The sequence below is a fragment of the Limulus polyphemus genome, unplaced genomic scaffold (genome assembly GCF_000517525.1).
Source record: "Limulus polyphemus unplaced genomic scaffold, Limulus_polyphemus-2.1.2 Scaffold197, whole genome shotgun sequence".
Taxonomy (NCBI): Eukaryota; Metazoa; Arthropoda; class Merostomata; order Xiphosura; family Limulidae; genus Limulus; species Limulus polyphemus.
In genome coordinates, this window is record NW_013665807.1 from 733,138 (window position 1) to 741,912 (window position 8,775).

The window sequence follows — 8,775 nt, forward strand, 5'->3', positions numbered from 1 at the left end:
GTTTCTGATGAAGGGCTTGATTTAAACGTTCCAGTTGCTGATTATATATCTATGCATTGACAGTTCGCTGAGGATTGAAGAGTTTCAAATGAATTACTTCTTTGATGTCCTACCAAATGCAAAGCATCACTTTCTGCGGATGGAGTCCAGGTTTTATGATCGGAAGGGGTTTTTGTCTAAGACTGAGCCATTGTTTTTGGCGTTTAATATTCGCTTAGAGAATCCATTTTTGATCACCAGTGACAATTCTGTCCAAACATGGTTCACGCGCATTACGTGCCGGAAGAGACAAAGCAATGTTCCTACGTTGGGAATGATGATCATCTGATAGTTCGTGAGGCACCCAAACACCTTCTTTATGGAATTTTCCCATATTCCTTGGATGTTTACGTATTGTTTCATCAGAGACATACTATTTCAGGGCCATTTCACGAATGTGTTAGACTCAACAAGCGTCTTCAGAGCATCAATGTCAATTCCAACATGCCAGCCCCTGTCATCACAATTTTTAAGGCTAAAGTCACCTGAACGAAAGTTGCTGAACCATCGTTGACACTTACGAATGTTCATAATATTTCCATAAACTTCTTTAATATTTTTTTGTGGCTACAGAGGCGTTATTTCTCTTATTATATTTAAACAGCATTACATGCCGAATGTGTGTCTCGTCGTGTGCCATCACTATAAGGGATCAGACTATACTAAACTTTACACATTATATAGGCTGCACTAACGTGACGCTTAGGCCGTTCATTTAACTATTAGACGTGATGTACGTTTTTTTATTGGTGTGTGTGTTGGGGGGAGGGCTCTTGAAAGTGCTCTTGACAACCTAATATATATCATGAAAAACAATTAAAAAACATATGTTAGAGGTGTTGATTTGCTTATCTTTTCATTTTCGTGCTTTATATAACATATATTTGATGTAATGTATTTTCTACTATTAAATATTACATAAAGCAATAGCTTAGCTCTGAACGCATGTAATCTACTATGACACTTTGTTTCGAATCTAGACGGCTCGATTTGAATGTGAAACCAAGTTTTTTTTAGTATAGAAGTTTTAAATTCGAATAGCTCCTAAGTCAGCGAGAAATCTCAATAAACATATAATCCGTTTTACAGATAGAGAAGCAGGAAAAATGTCTTGCAGTGAGGCTTGAAGTCAAAGGACGAGTATAAAATTATATTGTTTTTTGTTTTGTTTTTTGAAAAAGAATCTTGTTATCAACAAATGTTATGCAATTAATTTGTTTAGAAACGTTACCGTTTAAAATCTACAGACAGTTGTAAAAATGTGAATAGATTTACTGCGTACTATACATTATACACAATTTTTAAATTTACATATTGTATAATTATTTAACTAACAACCGCGGACGTTTTTAGCTTTAATGAATGAATACAATATTTAACTAACAACCGCAGACGTTTTTAATGAATGAATACAATATTTTTTGTTTCAATTACGGGAAATAAATTATAAATTACTTTTTATTACAAAGCTGTAACAGTAGTTGACATTATTTACAAAGCTGTAACAGTAGTTGAAATTATTTACAAAGCTTTAACAGTAGTTGACATTATTACAAAGCTGTAACAGTAGTTGACATTATTTACAAAGCTGTAACAGTAGTTGACACTATTTACAAAGCTGTAACAGTAGTTGACATTATTTACAAAGCTGTAACAGTAGTTGACACTATTTACAAAGCTGTAACAGTAGTTGACATTATTTACAAAGCTGTAACAGTAGTTGACATTATTTACAAAGCTGTAACAGTAGTTGACATTATTTACAAAGCTGTAACAGTAGTTGACATTATTTTCGGAGCTGTAACAGTAGTTGACATTATTTACAAAGCTGTAACAATAGTTGACATTATTTTCGGAGCTGTAACAGTAGTTGACATTATTTACAAAGCTGTAACAATAGTTGACATTATTTACAAAGCTGTAACAGTAGTTGACATTATTTACAAAGCTGTAACAGTAGTTGACATTATTTACAAAGCTGTAACAGTAGTTGACATTATTTACAAAGCTGTAACAATAGTTCACATTATTTACAAAGCTGTAACAGTAGTTGACATTATTTAGATAAGTTCGAAATGAAATTATGATCTAAGCTGTAGGTGTGTAGTAGTAACTAAATAGTTTAATAGTGCCTTCTCACTTGGTCTTCAACCTTATAACTTTAAATGAAACACATTACTGCTATACTTCTCTTTGCCTTCAGTCACTCAATCTGACCACAAAATCCACTTGATAGTTTTTAATAAAATTAATATAAAGTATTTTAGTTACATTTCGCTAACTTTAAAAAGTTAATCATTGGTCATCATCAAAAATAAAACTTGGACAACTTTCGAAATCTCTGTTTGTTTTATATCACTACATTTTAAAAATGATAGTCTCAAGAAAAAATCAATTTTCATCAACTCAGCTTTATAATAATTGTTTACATCGGCCTATACTCCAGAGCTGTTGATAATATTCTTTTGTCTATCCCATATGAGTGAGGCGGAGAAAAATGTAGATACTAAAGTCCTTTGAGGTGCTTTTTTCTTACAACAAGAAAAATCAATAAAACTTTTTCCGTTATTTCACAATTTAAATATTTCCTAATATAAATGCTTCAAACTAGAGATTCCGTTAGCAATCGCATGACATTTATCACAAAATTAAGCTTCAGTTATACCAAACGGTCATGCTACTTTTCTGATTCTGTTATACCAAACTGTCATGCTACTTTTCTGATTCTGTTATACCAAACAGTTGTGCTACGTATTTTGATTCAGTTTCACCACAAAGCTACACAATGGGCTATCTGTGTTATGTCCACCACGGGCATCAAAACCCGATTTTTAGTTCGCAGACTTACCGCTGTGCCACTAGGAGAGGAGTCGAAAAAATTAAGATATACCCTTTTCTTTCCCAATTATCTTAGGTATTCAACATTAATATTATCAGAAAAAAAGGGTTTTTAATGTGGTATTCCTTGATAAATGAGCCAAATCACTTTCAACTAGCATTGCAACAGAGGAAACAAATCTACTTGATATGAAAATTAGAGGCATTTCAGAGATCCCAGAAAAGAATAGAGATTTTGAGGAAGAAATTTTCACGCAATGAATAACTTCCCATGGCCAGGTGGATAGAGCGCTCGCGGGTCCGAGTTGGCTGATGATGATTAGCTGGTTTCCCTCTAGTCTTACACTGCTAAGTTAGGAACGGCTAGCGCAGATAGCCCTCGTGTAGCTTTGCGCGAAATTCAAAACAAAAAGAGTAACTTCCTATTTTGTTAGTATGATAATCGCCTCATTAAAATTTTGAAAGACCTATATATTTTATGACAGACAAACCAAAACAAGTAAAAATAAAATTTTGTTTGTTTCCTGTTAAGCCCAAAGTTAAAAAATGGGCTACCTGTTCTTTGTTTTTTGACGTTATAAGTCTTCAAACCGCTGAGTCACTGGGGTATAAAATATGGACTTATACTCTTAAGTATTTTTCATTTATTATATTTAAACATCCCCATATTATTTTTTCTTAGCAGTAATCTAAAATTGGGTATTAGCAGATTCTACAGAGAGAGAAAATAAAGATAAGTAATCATAGATTTCGTGAAACGCCCCGTGCATTTCAATTCAATGTAAAGTAAGAACATTGAAAATTATAAACAAATATTTAGGATGAAAATATTTGCTGGATTACTTTGCTAAATACTTATAATATATTACCCAGTGATCGTATTCCAAATGAAGGTTTAAACTAAAGAGCAAGATAAATTAATATTAATGGGTGATAATGCTACTGCTTATCTTTAGATAGAGTTTGACTTGTTTTTTAGTAACCTGCTCATGAAAAACGACAGTTTCATTTTATCGTCTGTGTATACTTCAAATGCTGCGGTAATTACAGTATTGCGTGAAGTACAAGTGCCTTATGGTATCAAAAGTGTCTGGATAATAACAAAGCTAATAATAATGGTAATTATCATTAGTCCCGTGAGGCTCATTTTCATGCATCTCTAAGTAATTACTCTGTGAGATCGTGATCGCAATGATAATGTAATTATATATTTATGTGCGGTAGCTGTAAGGGGCTTTCCTTCCATTGACATCAACTACTATTGAACGAAAAAACAATTATTGGAAAAATTTAATTCACGAATAATCTCGAAACGAAATATTGTTTAAGGCACTTACATTTACAGTTTGCTAATGCTTGCTGAGTTCACATATTCAGTTGTTTCAATGAAAAAAGTTGATATATTATAAGTGAAATTAAATACAGATATATACACAACATAAGATAATTTATCATCATCGAAGAGCATATTTTATACCAACAAGAGCGGTGTTTATATTCTGCACTAGAAATGAGACATATACGGTTCTTTATATTATCAGTGCCCTGTACGTTCGTGTCAAACGTTCATTATTATTAAAGATAATTTTAAGCAGGTGTATTTCATCAACTGATAAAGAACGAGGGAAAGATCAATATAGTATTAGGAGAATTGTATTTACGAACATATATCTATATGTATACTTACATGCATAAACATCGTCAAGTACTTTCTTCTTTTATGCCAAAGGAGAAATAAATGAATTGTTTAAGAATTATAGAAAAGAAAATATCAACTACCCAAATTCGCTTAGAAATTCATGTTTCTTACACGTAACATGTTTACTTGTATCAGATAATAAGGGACAATATCAAGAGACATCGCAGACACTGTACTTTAACATCATCGCACTGCATACATGTACTTTAACATCATCGCACCGCATACATGTACTTTAACATCATCGCACCGTATACATGTACTTTAACATCATCGCACTGCATACATGTACTTTAACATCATCGCATTGCATACATGTACTTTAATATCATCGCACTGCATACATGTACTTTAACATCATCGCATTGCATACATGTACTTTAACATCATCGCACTGAGATAGATGGCTGTAAACAAACTTACTCGTATAAACGATACGTGATGACTAGGTTATGAAGTTTAATATAGTAAGTTTCTCCATTAATCTTCTTTACAATATACTTAGCTCCCCAGAAAGATAGTGTGCGTCTCTGACATGATCTACCATTGTCAGTGAGGTGCGTTCATTATTTATATGCATTTCTTTTCATTTTTATAGATAACAAATCTCCTGGTATTACTTTTATTTCTCACGGTGCCCATCGCCCTAAAATTTGCCACACACATTTAGAATCAGTCATTTATAACCTTATCTCTTCTAATGATTTTATTTTCGTTTAGTTTAGAAATGCAGTTGATTTATTTGTAAAATCATTCCTTTTGTTACAGCAAGGTATTTAAGACAACTGTTCAAAAAGAAGGTTGAGAAAGCCAAACTATTTTCATATTAGTAATTATATTTATAATAACGATTAACGAAATATTTAATATAAGATTTTTCATAACAGAATAAACCATCGCGAATGGAAACCATTATACGTAATGTAATTAGGAATCTTACTTGTATTTACGTAGTTTACGTAATTATTGTTCTCTCAACATCGCTGTTAAAGTACATGTATGCAGTGCGATGATGTTAAAGTACATGTATGGGTAGCTTTAGATACTACCATCTAATAAAGTTTGTAAAATGCCGGATCACAGATATGTGGCAGACTTCAATTAAAATAAAAGAGAATAAACAGAAACATTGAAAATCTAAAATTGTTGTTATATTAAGACGTCCCTTAACAACTTCATTCATGTTGATGTATATAGCCATTTCCTATCATAGTTGTGATTTATGTTGAAAAGGCATGGAAATACCGTGGAAATATTGTTTCAACAGACAACCTGAACCTCTTCTGAATATAAACTAAAAAGTAAAAATATACTTGCCACATAAATTACTCAAGATCAAAGAAATATTCTAACGAACATTTATTTTATTCTTTAAAAATCTCAAACCTGTTCTAACGAACTGAGTAAGTTGTGTGGCGCCTTAAACAGCATAGGGTTTAACGCTGTCAGAAGCCACAAAATAACGTTCGAGACTTTTGCCAGTGGAATTATCTGGTCATCATTCTATGGACTTAGAAAATTAGATTACAAATACATATTCAATATTTAAAACATCTATTTGTGAAAATTCACTTAGCACACTGATAACTCCAGCGTTCAAGTAGGTTTCCAAAAATAAGTCTCAAAATGTCAGATGGACTTGGAATACGTTTGTAAACACACTAAATCACTATATATAAAGACCACAGAATGGAGCAGAAAAGGAAGAATAATCTTTGAAGAAGCAAAAAAATATTCTTTAGAAACTTTCCCTGAGAAAATCACTGCACAGTGAAATAATTTACTTAATCAGACATTCCTGTACTTATCATGGTTTATGTTTTATTCTAGTCATTGTGTAAAAATCAGGAGTACACTTAATTTTAATATCAAAAGGTTATACCTAATACATTCCAGCCATATATCTATATATACCAAGAAATAATATTATAGGAAATTTACAATTTTACAACGCTTGATAAGTGGCTTAAAACCTTTAAGGGAGCAACGTGTGTGCCTACGCAGAAAGATTTTAAACTTCTTTCAACTATGAACCAATAAAGTTAGAAGTAGTGAAGTCCGAACGATGTCCCCTTGTGCGTATTACATTCCAGTAAAATGTATATATACCAGGAAATAATATTATAGGAAAATCACAAAGCTTGATTAAGTGCTTAAAACCTCTATATAATGAGATTATAAGAAGTGATGTTTTCTTTTACTCACCATCATGCCCCATGTCTGTGATCTTCCCAACAATTGTCTACCTGTGGTCAAACTAAAATACCAAATGCAATGTAATTTAAAAACATTGAGCTATCTGAGTAGGTGAAATTTGATGAATTATTACGAAACTCTGTCTTTCCGTAACAGTGAAACATCTTTCCTAAATAAATTATCAAGCGGAAAAGCACCAACACACCCAAGCGACACAAATCGCCAAATTAACTTTTATTGTGTGACAAAGTGAACTTTACATTAATGATGAAGTCAATGGATTATTGTCTTCAGATAATGCATCTTGTGTGACAAGAGAATATTCAACGATTTTGTGAAATTTCATTACTGATTGATTTATTTTACATCAAAATGTAAAGTTTTCTTAAAGATAGAAGAGATAGCTATAGACTCATGACTTATTTGAAAACGGAGCATGTTATGTTCGGAATACAACTTTGCCAAATACGACTACCGCTAACTTTGAAAAGTAGGTTTTATATTGTTATTTCGACAAGGTTCTCTATTTGGTTAATTATGAATTGCAGTTCTTAAATTCATTGAAAGAGCTATCGGTATCTTTTTATTCTTGATTTAATCGCCAAAGTACTTGTTTATATAGTGCCTATAATTAAAAATCTTAAAGTTCAAACAAAAAGAAAATGTGCACATCATGTGATCTAAATAATGCTATTTCATTATACAGCTTGATGTTAGGTCTTAATTCTACACGGACAGGAAAGCCTAATTACATCCTAAAGGAAAATACAACGGTACAAAGAATAGTTCATGAATATGGATAAGATGAAACCGTTTCATGAATAACTTACGGAAAGAAAGGAATTTTTCAGGGTCTTTAACATTATTTATTACCTATTAACATTCAGAATAAATACTTAGTTTCAAGGTTCAGTTACGGCTTTACGGAAAAAAATATTTCGTGTCAAAGCTTCACTGAAGCATGAAATTGAACAGTGATTTCTATAATTTTCAAAATTGTGATATTCAAACTAAAGTTTAATAAAACAGTTTATGTATTTATAACTGTAAAATATCAGTTAGTGAACAAAAAAAAAAGTTTAACTGGAAGCTTTGTTTTACGCTATCCCTGACATTGCTCAAAATACCCTAGGATATGAATGATTAATGCCATGTAAACTACCATGCATTATTTACATAATACATTTGAATCATTACACCTGCTAACTCTTAAACTCTTGGTAAAATTTTCCAATTGATTAATTTGACCCTCACCTTTATTAAAAGAAAATTGAAACTAAAGAGAAACAATTGCGTAGCAAAAAGAAAGTTAATTATAAATTTAGCTGTTAATATAAGAATCGTTTTGGGAAATCTGAAAAAAATATAATTTTTTAATTCAAGGTAACGACATTAGTATTTTAAACATCAATGATAACTTATACGAAATTTAGAACTGCTTGCTAATCATTGAAAGAGCAACCACTCCGATCCACCTGTCGCCTAGACAACTACTCTTAATTAACCGAATAGTAGATTGTCTGCCTCTGTTCTAAGTTCCCCACAGGTTCAAGTTAGGAGTGTATTCAGTAGCATATCGTTACTCGAACCTCTGACCTTTTGGTTCTCCCAAGACTATCCCTCGAAATAATAATAATTTGGGGTATAAGAACAAACCCACACTAAGATAAATAAATAATAATAAAGCATCCGTAAAAAGTATGTTTTTTAAAACATGCGTATGAACTTCAATACCATGACTAAAATTTCTCTTAGCATAATATTGGTTTACTAATGAAAGCTGTTGATATAAGTACCGGAATTGTGAAAACTTGCTACAGGATAGGATCCACTAGTTTATCTTATTCAATAGTTTATTTTTGTTAGTAACATCTCAGGTAAAATATTTGAATATTATGCTAAGAGTTTACTAATGAAAGCTGTTGATATAAGTACCGGAATTGTGAAAACTTGCTACAGGATAGGATCCACTAGTTTATCTTATTCAATAGTTTATTTTTGTT